The sequence below is a fragment of the Lepisma saccharinum genome, chromosome 1 (genome assembly GCF_977018435.1).
Source record: "Lepisma saccharinum chromosome 1, izLepSacc3.1, whole genome shotgun sequence".
Lineage (NCBI taxonomy): Eukaryota > Metazoa > Arthropoda > Insecta > Zygentoma > Lepismatidae > Lepisma > Lepisma saccharinum.
The window spans coordinates 154,500,722-154,523,865 of NC_139229.1; the positions used below are offsets into that span (position 1 = coordinate 154,500,722).

General features: G+C 37.9%; 1 protein-coding gene and 1 long non-coding RNA gene across 14 annotated transcripts in view; both read left to right on the forward strand.

Annotated features, from left to right (window-relative positions):
• Mctp (multiple C2 domain and transmembrane region protein) overlaps positions 1-23,144 on the forward strand; it is a 544,727-nt gene that overhangs the window by 213,749 nt on the left and 307,834 nt on the right. The gene's annotated exons all lie outside the window — the stretch shown is intronic.
• Positions 10,188-14,524, forward strand: LOC145989732 (uncharacterized). The gene is made up of 3 exons (XR_014441889.1): positions 10,188-10,260; positions 12,421-12,535; positions 14,262-14,524. It is a non-coding gene; the product is annotated as an uncharacterized LOC145989732 (long non-coding RNA).

A 23,144-nucleotide genomic window follows, 5' to 3' on the forward strand; every position in this document is an offset into this window, starting at 1 on the left:
TTCTTAAGCCCGATGGTTTATGGCTGCAGCAACATAAGAATTCCATCTGTCCATATCCTGGGCAAAATCAATCCAATCTTTTGCATCCTTACGAATTTCCTTTAGGTCCATCTCAACTTCATCCTTCCATCTTCGTCTTGGCCTTCCTACAGGTCTCTTACCATCAGGTTTCCCCAACAAGAATCCTGTATAAACTCTTCTTTTCTCTCCCATTCGTGTCACATCTAGCCTGCTCATCTAAGTCTTCTTGATGTAATTATTCTAATAGTATTTGGACATGAATAACAGCTATGCAATAATTACCTACCATACGTGTACATACCTTTACCTACTATAATATTCTATTTCGGGAGAGCGCCTCTTGTCTCGTAGGAAGCAATGCTGATCACACCGACAATGGCAGTTCGAATTCGACTATTCTAGAGCTCAGAATATTTCGAAATAATTTGCAGTCGAGGGTATTTGGGAGAACTAGGAGATAGCTTAATGAGCCTTCAGACCAATTGGGCGATGATACTCACCCTTGTTTCTTGAAGAGTAAACATATGATGCATTAACAATACATGCAATTCACTCGACGGAAATCGAATTGGTCTCCTCTGTTTGAAAGTTGGCGTAGTCCGTGGAGGAGCATCGATCGCTATCGACGCCAGGAGCTTCCAAAGAAAGTTTCCGTGTTTACAACCCTCTGCTCTTCCGGCATTCCGTGAAGCGTTTTCGTTTTCCTCCCGTAGTAGATCATTCCCTGGGATTGGATGGAAGTTTAGTGCTAAGAGAGAGGGATACGCATGAACCAAAAAGAGCTGCAAAGACGCAGCTCTTTTGAACTAGAAGGTAAAGAGAAGATTATCCGGAACTTACTGTCGCAAATGTCCTCTCCTTTATCCTCTGCAATGACCCAACGGATGGGCAAAGTAAAGTACCGTATTATTTCCTTGCTTTCCACTAGCAATTTTTCGCTAGCTGTACGGTCGGGATTCCTCCATAGCAGTGGCTAATGGTCCTCCTATTGGAGCAGACGGCGCCACGAGGACAGTTCCCAAGAGACACTAGTCGAATTACTTCCTTCGAATAGTGAAACATGTTGCAATCTTTCCAATCAAGAATTTCAATTCGATCCACAGATTCTAGACCTTTCTGTTCGCCCTAAAATATGTAATTTTAGATTTGTGTTAACATCTCTGACACTAAGGGCAGCAGAGCTCCTACTAATAGTTCTTCGCGTACTATATATCAGTAAGTGTTGCAGTTTCTCTCGTACTAAAACTCTAGTAGTAGCTGTGTAAGAGAGGCCACTGTAATAGGTTGCAAACTCTGTAGTACAACTCACTGAGTGACTCTCCGCCCTCATGTCAACAGAGGATTATTTTTAGATTTTCAAATTAGCAAAACATTCCTTAAAATAACTGCTTATCATTTATTTCATTATTATTACTTGTATTGCTATTACTAGGGAAGGGATTTTAAGGTGCAAAAAATTATGGTCGGGAAAGGGAAAAAAGTTTCTGAAAATATTTCCAAATAGCTGCAAGAAAAAATTGTTGATAAAATGTCTTTATTCAGGTCTAAACCAGTTCCATTAACAGTCTTTATTCAATACTGTAGCAAATAACATAATTAGTAATAAGTACATAAAGTAACCTGTATTTAGGAAGTAAACGTGGCATTTACTGGGTTTCAACCAACTTTTTATACAGGATTAGCCCAACATTTCTGTTTTCTAATGCAAGTTGCTGACGCTTGGAGCTCAAGAGATTCTTAAATGTGGAGAAACTACATTATCTTGGGAACTATTGGGGCGGCAATGATTATATTACACCATTTTTTAGCTCTCGTTCTGCTCTACAGAATGAGATTATATGATTTTATGTAGCTGCTCAAGAGGAGTGAAAATAATTTTTATTTGTCCAATTTTTTAACAAAACATGAAATAAAAGAATGGTAAAAGGTGCTGAAGCATCAAAGAGGGGGTAAAAATAGCATAAATGTGCTAATCTCACAAAAAGGTGCGAAAAGGTACAACAAAGTGTGTTCATTTTACTTGATTTCATGTCCTACAATACATATCTCAAGCGATCGGTGTGAAAACATCTACATTTTTGCTAAGGTGCTGCACCTTAAAATCCGTTCCCCAGTTATTACTATTGACATAGTGTATTTATTTTGGGTTATATTAACAATACAATATTATATTTAATGTTATATCTTGTAATAATTTCGTTTATATCAAACAGCATAAAAAATTCCGCTAATTATTTTTCACACATTTCTACTTACCATAACTAATTCCCTCGTTGAGTCTACATCTCAGGATTTTCACCACTTATTTAACTAATATAGCAATAACAAACTTTCAAAATGCATAATTCTTGTCAGTTGTTCCAACGGAGATTAGGACCCCGAAATTTTAGGAAAAATGCAAAATTGGCAAACTTAACACCCTGAAGTTATGCTGAAATTTAAGCATGAAATTTTAGCCTGTAGAGAGAATATACTTCCAACAGAATTCAACTAGAAATCAAACAAGTAATCATATTAGGGTAAAAGCTAAAAAAAGTTAATATTTTTTTTAAAAATAGTCGAATAACTATTTACTGTTTTTCCTAGACCATTTTATATGGGATGATCCGTATGGGCTTTCCTCGGCGTTAAAATATACGTATGTAAAATGCCATATACCTAGATATAAGCATATTATAGATATGTTATTCTGTTTTTCTTCTGTGACTTCGCAATGTTATTTGAGTTATGATTGGCGTATCACATAAACATACGTATTATGCACAATTTGATTTTTGAAAACGTTCCAACCATCGTTGATGAGCAGAATGAAGCATTGGACCTTCCTGGCTCTGCTAATTGGGCCTGCTGTAAAAGCTTATTAGATGGGTCCGCGTGCTAAACTCGCCTTTATTGTTTCCCTGCCTAGCATACAAATTCTCTCCTTAATTTTGCGAACGCGGTTTCTGTGAGAGCGGTGCTGGGGATGGCAAGAGTGGAAGTACGCGGGGTGTTATGAAATTGTGTAGTGAGTTGCCCACTTGTGCTAGGTCGGGACAGGTTTCGGTTGGTATTTTCTGTCGTGACCAAGGACTATCCTCTGGTCTTCTATTTAAGCATGTGATTATTCTTGCTGTAGTCGAATCGGGGACGAATTCTTTTCTCTATTCAGTTACAACGAATTTCACTCTGGTTTTATAAGGTGATAAATGCACATTATTCATTCATTGTTCTCTGCCAGAGAGCAGGTTTTTAGCTGAAACCTTCAAGCAGTCAAGGCGATCAGTTGGAACGTGTGGGGACAATTGCCCCCATCCCCCACGTTTGCTACTTTTGCACCCTCATGTGGCTTCGTAATGCTAAGCCTTTGTCTACCAAGTAAAAGTAACCCCCCCCCCCCCTCCAGTTTTGACACCCTGTCTCCGCATCTGCTTTCAGACTTTCTGGTGTACATTACACTTCATTTTAGCGTAGATTTTTTTTCAGGAGGGGGCAAGTTTTTCTCCCCACCTCAAGTTATCCTGTATCTGCACCATCGGTGCCAGTCTTACTTGTAATTAGCGGTCATTTATAATAATTACCGCAATTTACTGTGACTGAAATGAAATTACATAATTTTCATTTCCCAGGGGGCAAACGCCCTAAGTTCCCTCCAGGTGCCCATGCCGGAGTTTTTCTCGTTAATCATTCATCTTGTAGCAGGCAGTTCCTTTGTAGGTTGCACATCAGTTTCATCTGGTTTTTGACCCGAATGAGATCAGGAAATACAGGCAGGCCTCCCCGATGGCTTACTGGTAATGCCTTGTAATAAAATGGTCCCGGGGTCGATACCCGCCGGAGGCACATAGTGGTTCTAAAGTGTAGATCCAGTCCCGATTAGCCCATCTGTGCATAGAATGGACATACAACCAAACTCATGTTGGTAGGCACCCTTAGCTTGGCGAAGGTACTCGAACGCGGTTGTTAATAGCGCCATCATTCTCCCTTTAATCAGCTCATTCGGTGTTCATTTGTCATCTGGGGGAGATCTTATCGGATTTCTCCACAATGCACTGATAAGCCGTGGTTGCATTTTTAGTTATATTGTGTTTGTAACTTTCTTATTTTTGTTGTAGCCCGTGTAGGCGACCATCCTCGGCAACCGAGATCTCATGACTAATGATCTCAGCACCGACGGTTTCAGGTTCAAGTGAGTCCTGCTGTGTGCATCCATTCCCTCGTGAGTGTGTCTTCATCAGCACTAATGATCATTCACCTGCACGTTAGCCTAACGAGGCTAAAAGGCGATGGGGAATACAAGTAGAATACATTCCTACTTAGGCTAATCGCGACCATGGATGTGAATGGTATTAGACCATCCGGAAAAAGAGACATTCACAAAGAACACATGTGCCTCGGTCGGGAATCCAACCCGAAATATTGGAGGGGCCTCCAAGGGGGAGTCGTTTAATTATTTGTGCTTCTCTCTTCCCATCTATGTACGTTAATCATTTCGGCACGAATGGAAATTGATGAGAAAATACATAAGTGGCTGTACCAGAGTCTTGGCCAGGACAATTCATTCCCAGATCTTCGCCTTAATAGGCCAGTCAACGAGGGGTCCAATAAGGAAAAAGATCCGGGAAAACTGAAACAAATTTTATTATCTTCATAAAAGTGTTCTAAACAACATATTAATTTTTCGCCCTTCTATCACCCCTGCTATAGCCGCCCTCTTTGAAAAATGGCGCCCAAAATTAGTTGTTTGCAAATATCTCGCTTGAAAAACATTTTACAGCAAAATAGGATATGACAAAAATTAATCTACATAAAAGTCTCTACAAAAAATGATCTGTACATTTTTCTTCTAGAATGTGCCGTTTAGGTGCTAGAGGAGCGAGAAATTTCACCTATTTTCCTCCACCTCATTTTGCAAGAGCGAAACTCAAGGAAACATCCTTTTGTAGGATAACTTGAGGTCCTTATTTCCTGTTAAAATAGAAGTGTACCTATTCTAAATATTCCAATGACGTTTCTTAAAAAATGTGTCTTCAAGTTGTAATATCTGTATATAATTAGATAATGATTTTGTAATATTTATTTATTAAACTCAACAGGTACATACCTAATTACAGAGCCCATATGAAGGATACATAGTGAATACAATTACACATATTTCTGTAATATAGGAAATTTCAGGGAATTTATGTTTTGCAAGAATTAAATTCAAGATATCACTGCAACCTTTAACTACATAGGTATCTTTGAACTGTACAGGATCGTTGTTGCTTTTCCTGCGTTTATTTGTAACAAACGACCAAAACTGGGTGCTATCTTTTGCAATATTTATTTCCGAATTGGCAACATAACTATTGTATGCATCAATAATTTCCTTCCTAACTATTGTTCGAAATTTGCTAAATTTATTGTAGTGGTATCGAAAGTTTCCCGCCTATTTTCTCCACTTCGTGTGGTGATAATGATTCCTACTTATATTTTTAATAATGCTGCTCGTAAACCAACACGGGTACTGTCTTTTGCGGCTTTAAGGGGACACATTCATCAAATATTTTATATATAATTTCATAAAACAAGTCTGTAGCTTGATCAACGTCATTCTTTGTTTTCAATATATCCCAGTTCGTGTTAAGCAGCTTGTGATAGATGGATGGAAAGTCGGCCTTACTGAAGTTGTACTGTAGCTTATGACAAGTTCTATCGCGGTTTTCTTTGACATGATTAATATCTACTAGCAGCGAGGGATGGTGTGTGTCTTCAGGAACTAGTGGCTGTGTGTTTCGTGTTACTGTTATTCCCTGCGCGTCAAAATCAAATCGAGTGTTTTCCCATTGCAATTTTCAATGTCGTTCAAGCTTTTTAGGTGATATACATTAATAAAATTGTTTAAATCGAAATACGTTGTTGCTGGTGAACTAGTTAGATTGTAATTGCTACCAGTTATATCTGTCAGATTAAAGTCCCCGACTATCAGGAGTTTAGCGTCACCAGGTTGACAGTGCTTTTCTATGAACCTAAAGAATAAAGTGTATGTGTCCTTGTTACTACCAGGTGCTATGTACACAACGCAAATATATATATATACAGTTCCCATTCCGTTCAACAATACTTTAATCAAAATGCAGTCTATATTCGGCTGTAAACACGGTGAATTTATTAATGCACTCTAGACGTTTGATTTCACTGCAATGATGACACCACCATCCATTGTTTTACCAGTCATTTTTTTGATTCTGTTCGCCCTATATACAACACGGGACGTAAAACAAATATACATAATGACTGTATTTCTACTACTGTTATTAACCAAAACCATTTTCTTATACTTTTATCTCCTGACTTCCACCAACAAGAATTATTCTAAGTGCATATCAACAAGATCATCACAGTTGTCTGGAAGTTTCACACCGAAGCGGCAAGCGACACGGCCCACTTTAGTCTAAAGCAAAACATTGAATGTGCATGCGCGAAGAAAGGCGAGGCGAGGGCCTCTCCGATGACGTAGTGATAACATCGTCGCCTCGTAATCAAGGGGTCCCGGGATCGATACCCGGTGGAGGCATATTCAGATTCCACTTTAAGCTGTAGGTTCAGTCCTGATTAACCTTATTGTGAATGATGTGGGCTTAACTCAACAGACGAGGTGACACGATGCACGGTATTGAGAAAATAAACGGTCCATTCAGAGCGACACGCAAGCGACAAGAGACAAGTTCAGCTTGTTGCTTTGTTCTGAAAGCTTCCTTCATTTTCTAGAACACTGTCAGATTTTTAGCACGCGATTGCAGTGTTCAAAGATCACCGAACTCTTTGGAGAAGCTCTGGAGGTGCATCTTCTTTGTCTGTTGTGATAAAAAGTCACTACAAATGGGTAAGCTAACCACATTGCATTGGAGGCAAGTCATTTCCATCCATTCTGTACTTGGTGATTTGTTTAAAAGGAATGGACTTATAGAGCAAATTATGTGGGAGACAAAGACGCCAGATTAAATTTACTTTTACACAGTGATTTGATTTGGCAAGAATAAACCTGCGTCTCAACTCTCGAAGAGATTCTCCCTCCCTCTCACCGTATAGTCGAAGGTCACATCGTCTTCCGACCTCTGCAGTCTTTCAAGGATCAGCAGCAGCATCTTTAAACATGGATGCAACTTCTTATATTTACATACTTTTTTCCTAATAACTTAACAAACTTTAGTTTTCGTGCGTTAAAAACGCGCAGTATCAGCCTCGCTGAACGCAATACGAACAGTATGTTCTCCGTGTATTTCATGGAACTAGGAGTGTACACTTTGTCTCTATGTCCCCGTTTCCTTCCTTTAATAAGAAGCACACATATGTTTGATTTTGACCCAACTAAGGCAGGTATGATAAAGAAAAGTCAACATCTTCACCTACAATTTGCACAGAGGATGCTTCAACATTGTGATGAGCGGCCCTTGTTCCTCTCTTTTGAATTTAACGTGCTTTGACTTCTTGTTGCAGGCACGGTTTCATCAAATTTGAACTTTCTAGAAGAGAATATTAGTCGACGAGCACGTTCAGCAGCTTTGATATTTTTGTCTGTCACATTTGCAAGGTATCCATCAAAAACGATGATGGTATTTTTCTTGCAGTGTTTCTTTTCGTACTTAATGCACCTATCTAGAATGGTACCAAACCTTTCTCGCTGTTAACCAACAACTCAGTGAATCAAGAATTCTTCATCAATGATGTAAATAACATCTCTAACTTCTTTACTTTTTGAGAGTGGTAACAAAGGATGATAGAGAGAGGACTTCTTGGTTCTCCGCATCTCTACCTCATCACTGAGAACTATCAGGAGAATTTAATTCCTTATCCCTTGTTACTCCTGTAATTATTGACTCAATGCCATCAAAATCAGGGAATGAATGGTGGTTGAGATAAGAATCACTGACAAAAGAACTGGAAGTCCTGCTTATCCATTGATATACAATACTTTTGTACATTGACATACTGCTCTTCTATTTTTCTGTAAACTAGTAGACATGCCAGTAATCAACTTAATTAGCACTGAGCCAGTCACTCCTCTGCCAATCCCTACAACTCTTCATGGAGCGCATCATGATCTGTTCAATCGTCATATCTGACCAGATCCCGGACCATACCTTTTCCATCGTTTTATTGTGAAATAACTTTGTTTGGCCAGTCAACATATTTAATTGGGGTTATTTTCTCTTTGAGACGAAGCATATACTACACATAGGTGACGCAAAATATTTGCTATAAAGTACTGTGTGCAATGATAAAACCAGTTGAACTTATAAATGACATTCTGTAAGATAGATCATAATGTAATAATTCCAGTTTTATAGATGGGAAATGCTCAAAACATCATGCAAAAGAGGTTTCCCCGAGTTTCGCTCTTGCAAAATGGGGTGGAGGGGGGGGGGGAAGTGAAATTTCTCGCTCCTCTAGCACCGAAACGGCACATCCTAGAAGAAAAATGCACAGAACATTTTTTGTAGAGAATTTTATGTAGATTAATTTTTGTCTTAACCTATTTTGTTGTAAAATGCTTTTGAAGGGAGATATTTACAAGAAAACTGATTTTGGGCGCCATTTTTCAAAGATGGCGGCCAAAGCAGGGATGGTAGAAGGGTGCAACATTAATATGTTATTAAGAACACCTTTACGAAGATAATAAAATTTGTTCCAGATTTGTAGTTTTTTTTTTCCTTATTGGACCCCAAAAGCATCCTTTGTTGACGCCTATAACCACGTTATTCCATTCAGAAAATTTTTGTTCTCCTCTCCCTAGAGAGGCGTGAATAAAAAGCCAAGTTCTGTTTTCAGAGTTGTATTACTGTGGTATACTATTTAAAGTAATTTAACAAAGGTGTCTTACTTGAGGGGACCATATAGTCCCATTTCAAAAGCCTTTCTTGTTAACCGTGTAACTTTCGTTGTGTGTGACTCCACTGGCTTCGTAACACTTCTCTGGATGACGAATATGAAGCAGGCGCCAAGTTTTCCAGACCCGCCCCGCGGCCTCCTTCCTCTGGTGATACAACGAACAATATATCAGCTGAAGATGCGTGACAATGACCATTTTCTCAGATGCATCCATGACACCAAAATCGATGGTAAAGCTACCCTGCTTGCCAGTGTACTCCTAAACTTTCAAACGAAGCTCCAAGAATGCTGATTCCAATTGGTGGCAGCACATGGAGGTAATATTTGTAGTCGTTTCTTTCTATAGAATGGGATTTTATGATCACCCTGTGCAAATAAAACTGTTGTAATAAACGTCGTTGAAGCATATCCATACTTCCAAAAGTAACCGTTTTCTGTTATTATCTTCAAGTACTTGTAGTACATTATTGAACATTAGGTGCAGGGCTATTGGCATGTACTGTGAATTTACTAACGCGAAGGATTAGTGTCGTAGAATTTAATGATTTATTCACACACCGCAGAATTAATGTATCTTCAACACCATATAAAATGATGTAATAAAGGTCTAGGTGTGATCATATTGTCGTGGATTTTTAATTGTTTTGTTATTTTTTTTATTTTCCACCACTTCCGCGTTTGAAAAATGATAAAAGTTAGCATAGGCGTGCGCAGACCCCCTGATTAGGGAGGGCAAAAGCTTTGATGAAAGTACAATCGGAGAAAGAAAAGCCCCATTTTATCCACTGTTTTATAGTATTGAAGGGTATGGAACAGGGGCGTATACAGAGTTTGTCCGGACCCGCCGAAAATCACTTAATTAGAATAATTCAAAATTCCGTGGCGCCAATGTTCCTTGCCCTCCTCCTCTATCTGCGTGGTTCAGACACTATTTTACATATAAACATGGTTTCGTACAGTAGATTTAAAACAACTGCACATAATTTATTCATTTCCAACAGGTAGCTGCTTGGAACTCTCGTTGGCTTGAAAATACGGGGATGGATCATTAAGTACACTGAGAGAAAGGATTAGTTCCAGATACAAAATATATTTGGTTCCACAAAATTTCTTACGGTCAAACAAGGTTTCGTTTCACCTACAGAGTGACTGTTCACATAAACCATTTGGTTGAGTTCTCTTAACAAACATATGAGTTTGACGTTAGTTTTGTCCATTGAAACATTGTCCATTACATCGAAAGAAATATTTTGTTCCGTGAACAAAAACAACGTGATACTCGTACTGGCAAGTGTGACAAGAGCAAACATGGCGGATCTGCGAACCCGTACGCTTCGACTACATTAAAGTCGTGGAGATTTGAAACACTAATACGTACATTTGCTGGTAAGTATAACATTATTGATGTTAAATATGTTAAGTAGGAAATGTAAATAATAGAAATATATAAATACAGGCGTAGAAGTTCAATGCAAAATTTTGAGGTGGTTTTGTCTCGTATCTTAATTTGTAATTCTTATGCACGTAGAAAATATGTAATATCTGATCATGCTGAATATAAAATAGCTACAATACATTACAAGTTGTGCAAGCGTGTTTTACGTTAACACAGGCACAATAGCTCAGTCAATATAGCATCTTGACTACCATACGTTCGACCTGTGTTCGATCCTCGGGTTAGATGATCTGGACCAGGCATTTTCCCAACAGTTAATATAATTTTTATAACAATTTACCTTTTGATTGTAAGCTAATTACTGGCGTAGCAGTGCAACGTGTGCCGTGTTGGTTTCTATCGTATATTGCACCTTTTTACATTATGGGGTCCGTTGTCTCACTGTACTCCGTCGAGAATTACTTTGTGTTTACTTTTAAACGACAGATTTCGACCATTTATGTAATATAAAATTGGTTCAAACATGCGGAAAACACATGTAGCTGAGTAATTTAATCCCAAAATATGGTCAGTGTAAGTAACAACTTGCCATGGCGAAGTTGTTTCGCCAGTTTTTATGAGTAAAAACCGGTTGTGTGCTCACTCAAATAGCTAAAAAAACACATCGAAAATTGCTATCAGCCCCATACCTAACCCTCCTAACGTAACAATGTAATATTATAACTGCTGTTGTGATATGTCGTGTTGGGTGCTACATTCACTTGCATGAAACTTTCAGGCTGTTCTGCTTCATGTTATATTAACAGGTGTACTTTTCTTCACAATAACACATTTCTGCAGGCTAAAAGCAAGGGAACATGCAAAAAATATTTCATTTTCTTGAGAGGGTTTAGAGGGTTAAACACATTGTTACGTTAAAAAGGTCAAACAGCGTGAAATGAAGTTTTGAAATTTTTATTGCATTTTTATTCTTTCACTGATCAATTTTCCACAAAATAAGTATTTTAATCTTGTGCGCATGAAAATGGTGCATCGTGATAGTATGCCATTATGTTCCCTGTGCCTACTCGGATATTTCCAAGTTTTTGCCACAAAAATGGTTGATGTTCTACCTCCTTCCGTCCGTGATCTTAGCACCGAATTAAAATCAGAAGTAAGGGACATGAACACAGCTGGAGCAACGATAATACCTGGTAGCGCAGGGTTGCCAAGAGTGTAAAGAAAGGCATCAAATGCAAGAGAGGCACAAAATTATGTGAATAGCAGTTTCTGAATTTCTTCCTTTTGGGGGGGGGGGGCAATAGATGAAAGTCACTGGTATTACGAAAATGTATACACATTCGGATACAAATGCAATTGTAAGGGGTAAAAAAAAACAAAAAAAAAAAACACTTTGGCCCGAAAGTGTTATTTCCTTTGGTCTTCACGACAAAAGATTTATTTCTTAATCGTAATGATGATTAGGTTAGGAACTTGGATACAGGTTCAGTTTTTGTTCATAAGTAATGTAGTTACTTATGGTTTGCATGAACAATCACACTTGTTTGCTCTGGTTGTTAGGTTCAGTGTGACTTTTACAAATATATATATATAATCTGTGAAAAATCCCTATGATTAGTATGTTAAGCAGTTAAATTGTGAAAGTAGCTAGTCAAGTTTGACAATTTGTTGTACCCCCCCCCCACCCACACACACACACATACACATATACTTCATAAAGGTGATGCCAGAAGTTTTAAACTTATGGAGTTATGGTAGTTAGAATGTATTCCGAAATGGTATGTTTCTTGTACAATGGAGCTGCATAATTTGTGCTTGAAATGTGTGAATCAAATCATAATAAAATCATACATTTATACATGAATAAAATGTAATTTGGGGAGAGGGGGAAGGCTAAGCCTAATGACTTAACCTACTCCTGTGTATTCTTGATTAGCCTGCTTAAAAACTTTCATTCATTCTAGCATATATTTAGCTTTATTTAAATTGCTGAGAAATACTCAAGAATTAATATGACAGGAATCAATGGAATTATGAGCTTAGCCAAAAATAAAATATTTTAAATTTATTTGTATCATTACTGAAGTTCAGAAATGTATTGGAGTGGAATCTTTAAATTAATATTTCCTTGTTTTCTGTATATCTTATAGACAACCAATAAAACAGGAAGTCCTGGCTGGCCAAAGCAATGAACCATGTTCAGAGGTGCTAAAGCATTGCCGCAATACCTGGAGCATTAGGCAGGGCTACAGCAGAAACTGGGATGTACGTATATTGGTCAGCACTTATCTAATTTATTTGTAAGCAAATAAGTTGAAAGATTTATGAACAATTTAAACTGCTCAATACTTTGTACAAATCGAACATTTATGCTTTTCTGTTGTTGATTTGGTTTCTTGTTATTTGGGTGCTACACACATCTATCTTTCCCAGGAGCTTCATTTTCCTATTTTTTGCTGGTGTATACAGTATTTCCATTGCTATTTCCTGACTATATTTTTATGATGTAATAGTTTTATAATGTTATCGCATTGGTGGGGCAGGGACCGTTCTGTAGAATTTTTCTAAACTTCATTTGAGGCCCAGGTAGAACGCTTGCTCAGATGCATCGAATGAGATGGGAACTATGTGTAAGTGTAACTCTTAGTAGAGGACATTACAAGCAAACTATATGTATGATCAATGTTTCAATCTTTCCATTATTAAACAAATTATACCTCAACAGGCAAAACTTTTTGATGCCCCCAGGTAATTACATAAATATTCATGAATAGTTGTACAGTGGACAAAATACCTTAATCGGAAACTACCAGCAGGCCTATATAATATTAAGTCCTTGTGTTTATCGAGAATATGATTTTTTTATTTTTTATTTCAAATTTTACTTTGATAAAATGTTGGGAATGAATTGCCTAAGTACCATATTGGAACCATATTTTCAGATTCAAAGCATAAAGCACAAGATAAATAAGCACATATTTTTCCTATTCTATTTAACAACCGTAGAGAGACACACACACACACACACACAGAGAGAGAGAGAGAGATACTTTTTCCCTCTCATGGATGGTATTGCACAAATCGTGTTCACTTTTAGAAAATGTAAAATATTGCATTTTAAGTATTATTCAACCTTCCTTCTTACAACTTTGTAATTGCAAGCATTAACACATTTATTGCAATGTAAGTGTCTCACCCAGAATGTGTGTGTGTGTGTGTGTGTGTGTGTGTGTTGTCTCCAAACTTTATGACAAGAAATATGTTCATTTGCTTGTAATAACTGTAAGTTATAAGAAAGAAGCTACAATGCAAGCAATATGTACAGTGTGATCAGTGGCGGCAATTGAGTTCCAAAACCAAAGGGGCAACTGGGGGGTCAAGACAGTATGGATAAGGTTTAGCATAGTGCGGGGGCAAAAGTGATGGAAAGGGGGGGCAACTGCCCCCCCTAATCGCTGACACTGAGTGTGATATATAAGTATTCCCAAGCAAATTTTCCCCGAATGTGTTTATTCTTTGTTTTAGACAATGAGACCTTCAAGGAACAAAATTGAAACAACATGCCAAACAAGCTGCTGACAAACACTGCAACCACCAGGTGAAAACCCAGCTTAAAAACACTCAGGGTGCAAGAGAATAAAAAATCAATGAAATAGTCATGGCTAATTTGCCGAGCAACACTCGTACATCCACTGCACATACAAGCGGAAGAGGATAATTTGAAAACGGCTTTGGTTAAATAAATACAAAAAAAAGTTGCAAATTCCACATGGACTAACTGGGACTAGCCCTAACTGGGATTTGAACCACTGTCTATACTTTACAGAATGTTATTTTGACAATACATTCTGCAGCAAATATTTCTTTACCTGCAAGTTCAGAATGTTTTTCAACATGTTTGATGGTCATAGAATTTTATAATTCTAATTGATCTGATGAACCAACCAACCAGCTAACTCTGTTATTTATTATATTTTTCTTTCTTTCTTAGCAAATAACACCTTCCGTGAATCCACTGGAGAGCACTTTCTGTTTCAAACAGTCGAGGATCTTTTTAAATTCCTATTTTGATGGATTGCCAGCTGAAAAAGTAACCAGACATGTTTCAATTCAGGAGGATATGGAACATTGAATCAATATTTAAGTTAACAACTGTTATACTTCCTTTGAATGTCTCCAGAAATCTAATACAGAAGAACTTTTTATATGTGAACAAAAAAGTTTTAATATGTAGTGTATGTGTGGGTATGAACACAAAAAATTAATGATACCTGATTATTCCTAATAAAAATATTATTGTTCCACATCAATATGTTTAATTGCTACATGTGCAAGAAGAATTTTGGTACTCTTAAATTGCTTGTGTGGTATGTTTTTTTAAGCATTGTGGCACCTATTTAACTGCTTGTGCTCACACGTGTAAAAGAAGTTTCTAAAATGCATGCAAGTTTCGCAGACATTTTGGAACACTAATATGTGCCTTAATTATTTCTCATGCATATATCAAATGATATAATATTCAAATGTTTTTTTAAAATTGTAGTTCGACTACTTTTTACAGCAATTTAGTGCAACTGCTGTAATATTAAATCCCCCTGCGTTAATATTTTTTTGTATACTTGTGCACTGGAGTAGTGTAATGGTGGAAGAAAATCCAACTTTAAATATATTGAGAAACTTCATATCATTAAAGAAGTATTCATACTTTTTTTCCCTTTCTCTCTATCATTCATTGAATATTACGATGCATGTTAAAAATACAGAGGTTGCTCACACAGTGAACATCCCGCATAACAAACGTGTGCACACAGGCTAGAACTATTGTACAGTACATACTGTATTTTCTACAACTTAAATTTTGGTAAATTCATAGCATTTTCAACATTCTTGCCTTGGTGGTGTGTTCTGTATTTCCTCTACTAGTTTTTTATGATGTTTCCAGGTCTTGAACCTGGCTTGGGAACAGACTAAAATGATTCCTGTAGTAAACTGGTTTAACACAGTGTGCCACTTAATACATGCTGTCCTCGAATGGATTGCGTTCATTATGCGAGACACCATTGTGTATGTATTGTGTGTGATGTGATAGGTCTGTGAGCTGATGGCACTTTGCCATGTGCTTCGCAACTACTTGACTACTGCTGCTCCAAAACACTTGATGAAATATCAACAAGCACAAGTTCACGCAAAAATAACCAAAACCACCCACCTTGCTAACATTTAATAACTTTCGACCACAAGTTGGCTCTTTCCATTGCAAACAATCTCACCACTCTGCCTGTGTGACAAAGGGTGACCTGCATTTTATCTTTGAACACAACAATAGGGCTGATTTATATTTTTTTCCATATATCGAATGCTTTAACCCTAGAACACTAGTGTACGTAAAATTTACATGTGGTGTTCCCTCAATTCCCTTCCTACCTCTCAGATACACGTCCCTCAACCTAGCAGTGCCTCGACCAGTCTGTCAGACATAAAGAATAGAATAGAATAGAATACTTTATTAGTCATTAGACAACATGATTGCAATAAGAAGCAGGTAAGTGCTGATCATCTTGATTTTGTGTGTTATGTTGTGCAATGTATGTCAATTTTGCGTGGCTCTAGTAAAACGAGAAAAATCTTTCACATAATTTTGACATTCGTAAATTCGACTTGGATAGTTAGATTTTGAAAAAAAGTTTAGAAGCATGCACTATTTTCTTGCAGAATTACAATATTGCATTCGTTCCTTATTTACAGTGTTATGAATATTTTTTTGTTTAATTTTCATTGTTTGAACTTTTCACCTTCATTCTTAATGTACATATTGGCTTGACAATCAAGACATTCTTTTAAAATATTATATGTTTAATAAAACCATTCTTCTTTGTAGCTAATCAGTGGTGATTTATTCATTCTAGTTAACAGTGGTTAGAAGTCCAAAAACTAGAATTAATAAAACCATGTTTATACTTTTAAAAATGAAAAATAAAACCCCAATATAATGAATATACAAAAGTTGATTTTCAAAAGGAATCATCACACTGTTTTCATGATGTAGAGGTTGTGTGGAAATTAGATTGCTTCATGTAAGTAAAATTTATGTAGTGCTAGTTACACTGTAATATGGGAACGTGCTAGTGTTGTAGGGTTAATAATACTTTAAGGTATTATTTGTTGTCTATAATGTCAGTGTGAAGAAATGGAATATACCATATAGATTTTGTAGCTATGGTGAATATGCCTTTACGAAACATAATGCAAACAAATATAATGAAATTGCAATCTGTCTTTGCAACATTCACAAGGCAGTGTCTCAAAAATAAAGTTCCATTTTTTTAGTTAAATACAGAGCATTAAGTGTAGATTTCCTATGTCCATTGTAACCGGTGGTCTTGTTTAACATGTTGGTCCAGTCTGTAGGATGTCCGATTACCATACAGGACACCTGGTTTTGGTTATCGGGATATGTGATTTTGGGAGGAAATTTTTTGATCTGTCCTGGTACAAGCAGCTATGGCACACATCCACCCTCATATCACTGGGGGTGTAAAGGAAGCTCCAGCATGGTTCTGATCACATCGCCACTTTCGAAGATAAAAAGGAAATATATGGGGGCCATCCATGCCCCCTTTGCACCAGCATGCCGCTGTAATTAACAGGGAATTACTTTACTTCAGGATGGAAATAAATCATTGAAGACTGGTGAAGGAGGGGGAAAACTTAATTCACACGAATACATATGTGTGTGTGAGAATTATTATTATGATCTATATATATATATACGTATATATATATGTGTGTGTGTGTGTGTGTGTGTGTGTGTTTATATATAGTCATAGTTTATGTTAAAAAGCAGAGTGTAAAATCCTGGGGGATGGGGGAATTTCAACCCACCATCAATTTTGTCCTACGAAAATTCAGTTGCTATAGGAAATGGTTTGCTACTTTATAAATACCTGATACGTATAAGTATGTGTGTATTATTATCTACATATGTGTATATACACACAAACATACACATCAGGTATTTATAAACTAACAAACCAGTTCGTTTACCATTTGGATTTTTGCAGGACAAAATTCTTTGTGGGGGGAAATCCCCCCCCTGTCCCCAGGATTTCACGCTTTTTAATATTTTTAATAATAACAATTCCAACAAAATAACCTTTACTGCCAACAAGTTGATTTGGTTGATGGTACCAAGCATTTTGTTCAGAGAACTGGACCCAATTAGATACAACAAACAAATGATTTGGTTGGATGAACAAGATTAAGTCAATCAAATAATTTTGTACTCTGAACCTTCACGTTTTGCTCGCGTATAACAAACAAGGGATTTGGTTGCTGTAACTAGGATTTGTTGCAGCCAACCAGACTTTTCTCTCAGTGTATCGCACAACATTTTTTTTTAAAAAAATAAGTTTAATAGGTAAGACAACATAAATTATACACAATGAAACCACACCTTTTAGCTACTTTTCGACATAGGAGCCAAGTCTTTCAACACATTTTCCCCATCCTGGCACTAGTTTCAATATACCCTGTTCATAGAACTCCGTCATTTGGGAATACAGCCATCTACTTTTTTCTCAGATTTCGTCACTTTGAATTTCTTGTTTGCTGGGGACTCGGAATGTTTCCACTCCATAGAGGCCCGCTTTGTTTTGGGAGTGTAGTGGTATGGCCCAGGACTCATCACCAGTTACGATTTCTTCCAGAAAGGTATGTCTTTCTGCGGCATAACGCACTAAGTGGTCCAAGCATGTCATCATTCGATTCTCTTTTTGGTCATCTATGAGGTTCTTCGGCACCCAGCGGGCACTAACTTTACGAAAATTCAGCTTGTCATTCACAATATCGCATACCGTACCGTAAGAAATGTTGAACCGCTCTGACAAGGTTCTCAGATGGATCCGTCGGTCGTTGAGAATTGCCTGCTCAATGGTCGCCCGGAACATGACGAGTCAACAAGGTTCACACGGCCTCCTTGAAAGAATGTGCACCACCTGGAGATGTTGCTACGGTCCAAACAGTCTTCCCCATACACGCCCAACATTTCCCTGTGAATTTCACTAGGGGTTTGTCCTTTCGCCAACAAATGACGACAATAACATGCGCGCCATCTTTGCTAACGTAGTTCACGCTTCTGCCGTAAGAGTTATACCTACTCGAACAAATGACGTCTCGAGCGCCAACTTCAAACTATACGTCTGTAAAATTTTAACATCCCAGCCACAATAACATCGCTGGAAAAAATTGTTGTGCGATACTTAATGATCCACCTTCGTACTTATTTGTTTTAAAAAAGTTTAATATTGTTTAATAACGGTGATAAGTTTATCTACACTAAATTTCTCAGTGAAAAAATTATGGGTTGGGCAACTGCCCCCTCTTGCTTCCCTGTGCGCACGCCTGTGAAGGTGAGATGAAAGTAACGAAAGGATATTGCAAACATACGTGGACAAGACAAAGAACACACAACACGGAGTATTATATGGGCTTTGGATTTGGATCGTGCGCTATCGACTGCAAGATTGCAGCTTCCAGGGTGTAATGTGGAGAGGAGAGGTTGTCATTAAGAAAATAATATTCATTATACCCGCACATTCATGTATCATTAACTTTAGTTTTTCACAAACTAACTGTATATTCTAAACATTAATACTCAAAGTAACATGCAGATATCTACGTGACTTTTAAAGCTAACTCCTATCGAATTTCAATGTCTCTCCTAGAAACCTTAAAGATTTAAGATTTTGGTCCCACGATCAGAGAAGATTTATTTACAAGCGCGTACATGATAGAATTATGAAGCTACAGCAAGCGGGGGAGGCATGAATACAAGTTCTCGAGTCAGAGGACGACGGGGCAGCTTTCACCCTGCCTTTGGAAACGGCTGTCGTGTCAAAGGCGACCCCTAACGAAGTTACTCACGGACTTTGAAGACAGGAAAGAGCTCCTCTGGCCTCTTCCAGCGATAAATCACTCTTTCAACCTGTCAGGTGACATCCGACGATTTGTTCCATGATCACGTGAGGTCCTTAATAACATTGTCCGGTGGACTCTCTTATGCAAAGGCGTTGGTCCTGTTGATTAATCATTCCAATGGGCATGCGCTGTGGGGAGGAGACAGTGGTGCCGTCACCAAATAAGAGTAGATCTTGATGCGGCATGTTTCATGTTAATATGACTCCTATTCAATTTAGTGCGAATGAAATGAGCAAACAATATAGTTGTCACTTTTCTAGAGTTGAATTATATAGGAGAAAGCCATATTTCACAGATGTTGAGAAAAATTTAATAAAATATAATAGTAACCCTATAGCGCTACAGCCCAATATTGGGCCAAGGCTTACCTACCGACCGCTGGTCTCCCTCCCACGCGGGCCACCAAGGGGGCGTGATCTACAGCCAGACTAGGGGGACGGGGTGTCGGCCCGACCGATCCCCAGCCGTTGTAGGACTTTGCTACCGGATTACGCTCACTCACTCGGAGCTCCCCAATTTCCTCATGATGGTGGGTTGCCACCGGCCCTATACACAGGCCGAAAATTCCCGGAGACTGAACCCGGGATCGAACCTATGCCGTCCCGCAACCGCCGCCCAAAGCATGGTACCTTAGATCGCACGGCCACGGAGGAGGACAATAAAATATAATACCTTAAGTAAAATTTTGAAAATAAATTTTGGATTTGGATTACCTTACTAGACTAAATTACTTGAAGTGAAGAAATCCTAAATAAATGTAAGATCGAAGCAATGGTGAAAAAAAATGAGTTAAAGTGGAATCAACATGTTCTGATGATTCCAGATAGCCGTTTGCCTCGAATTATTAAATTACAGGCTAAAAGGAAATCATAAATTTACGAAGACCATATAGCCGATGCAATGATCAATTTCTGTAGACGCAGAACGGACTGAACCAGATCGGAAAGAGAAAGGAGAAGAAGAATTATGTAGCGTCGGTCACACTGCAACAAGGAGCACGGTGCGTCGTGCGGTATGTGTGCGAAATTTTCAGTTTTCGAAATTCTCGACTGTTGCAAGAACGCAGAGCTTGTCGACAATCGTTCGAGCTCTACCGCGTCCCTTGACATTGGGACATTGGGAAATGGTACGTGCACGTTCCTGAAAAATGGTCTGACAGACAGAAAGAGTGCGTGACAAGCACAGGGAGGAAGACATTCGACAAGCCATGTCGAGTGCTAACGATGAAGTGTTAACGTGTTCATGATTTAGACACGAAACTGGTGTCCCTCGCCAATAGTTGGTATAAGGTGGATTCATTTCTGCAAACCTTTTAGTTTACAATCACTTTAACTTCATTAACACTATCAAGTGTCCAAAATGTTGGGAAGAACAGAATAACACTGAATTTTTCAACGGAAACAAATAATAGAATATGAAATGTAAAGTAGAAGAAAATACAAAGGTACCCTGTGAGATGTGAGAATATTTGAAAGCAGAAAATTAAGATATAATCACCAATAAAATATGTGCTAGGAAAGACAGAAGTTGAGGGGTGAACGTATATTATTCATATCAAATATAATTCTTACATTGTGAAATTTTAATTCTTGATTATAATTTGAAACTAGCTGATAACCCGGCGTTGCCCTGGTATTTATTTATCCCAATCTTCTATTAGACAGGAAAAAAATGAATTCTAATTATAGTTTAAATATCATCGGGAATGTCAACAATTAGCTTAGCTACTCCGAAAACTATGGATTCGACACTAATTTGGGTAATTTTTTAAATTTTATTTTTCACCCCCTCTCAACCCCCCCCCCCCCCCAATTGCGGATAGGTGATGAAATCTGAGTTGAACTGCATTCGGAGTGTCACTATTCATCGTAGTGACCCAGAAAACTATGGATTTCACACTAATATCGGTCGTTTTCGATTACTTTTACATGCCACCCCTTCCCACAGCACCCCTAGGTGTGCCAGGGGTGTCTTATCCCCACAGTATTTCTTTCCAGATTGTAAGTCATATGTGTATCAAGTTTGGTTGAAATTGCTCATGGCGCTCTAGAGTTATGCCGGAACAAACATACATACATATATATACACGTACATCCATTTTTATATACGAGTAAGTATATATAGATTTGACAGTTAAATAGATACTTGAAAATAAGTTTCTTTAAAACAACAATATTGTTAAGCTATGCATCAAATATATCATTCTAAAATTATTTGGCCAGTCAAAGGCTTGTAAGTAAAGTTAAAATATTTTTTTTAAAAAAAAACTGTGCTTGGAACACTTTTTGTGCACGTTACAATTGTATTGGATTGAGTACATGCTCACGTTCACATCTGTACGTACAGTAGTAAAGCCAGTCAGAGAACATTCAGTTGCGGAAAACGTTGTGTGGTTGGGTGCGTTATAGTTTCCTGCACATACCTGAGTAACAGTTAGGCTCGCTTTCAACATGCGCTTAAGATAAATGCAAGAATGTTCCGAAAATATATCAGTTCCAGCAATCACTCTTAAAAATTTGTGCTTTGAACACTTTCATGAAAACCCAGATTACACTTGTTATTTAATCCTAAGATAACAGTATAAATGGAAATATAATTAAGCCTTGTTTTAATATTTAAAACACTAAAGTTGCTGACCAAGGCAGTTTATTAAATTTTAAGAACACTTTAAATGTAATGTTTCTACCCTTTATCAGGGTCTTCCTCAGACGAAGAACTAAACTAAAAGAACCTTGTTTTGCTTTGTGTACGGCCATGTGGGCTCTTAATTACCTGACCTTTTGCGGAAAAAAAAATAAACCTTCAGTTCTATCCACAATTTTGTTCCTTCCGTTTTCATCATCTGGATTTCACTTCCTCCATTTCTTCTGCAGTACTCTTTCCTTTATTGCTTTCTCGTTCCACTTTCTGCGTTTACTTGTCATTATCTTCCTTTTATGTCACCTTTCCTTTCTCTGTTAATATTTTTCATTTCTTCTTTATGTCTCTCATTCTTCTGATTCAAGAAGAGAGGGGAACCCCCGAATCGGATATTCGGGTAACCAGAACAATATACTGACTATTGTTAGTAGTTGAGTTGATAGTGGATAAGAGAAGTACGAAATGAGGGTGTATCAAATGTTGGATAGTGATCTACGAGAAGAAGAAGATAACAAATATCGAGTTAGCTAATGAAAGAAGTAAGAAAGTGTATCTACTGGAAGCCAGCAAAAAAGATAAAGAGAAGAAAGGAAATAATAATAAGTAAATTAAAAATAATAAATGATCTTGATTGTCTGCGTTACTTCCAATACCTAATCACACTAACACATGAAACAGATGATGTACAAGGTGAAGGTACATGGCAAAGACCTCTTCGCCAACACATCCAAGGGCAGTGGCGGCGATTGGGTTCCAAAACCGGGGGGACAAGGTGCCAAAACTGGGGGAGGGGGCAGAGAGAGTATATTTCCCTTTGTAGATAAGGTTTAGCATAGTGCGGGGGCAAAAGTAGCGAAAACTTGGGGGCAACTGCCCTCCTCCCCCCTAATCGCCGCCCCTGTCCAAAGGATTTGCACAGTGGCGTCTCCAGAGATTTTACTTCGGGTGTGTTCAAGAGTGGACGAAATATTTTGAAATAGGCTCTGATGGTTGCTGAGATTCTCTCTTTCCCTCTCACTCTTTCTTTCTAACTTCCTTCCTATATTCTTCTACGTCTTTCTTTTCTTTCTGCTTTTGTTTTTCTACCTTTCTATTTTCTTCCTTCATTTGTTTCTTTATTTATTTCAATTTTCACCTGTTTGTCTATTACTTTGTGTACTGCGTCTTTTTTCGTTCTTCTAGTCAAACTCAGATTCGGAGAGAGGGGGATTACACATTTGGACATTCACTGACGGAAAATACTTTGAAATGTTCACAA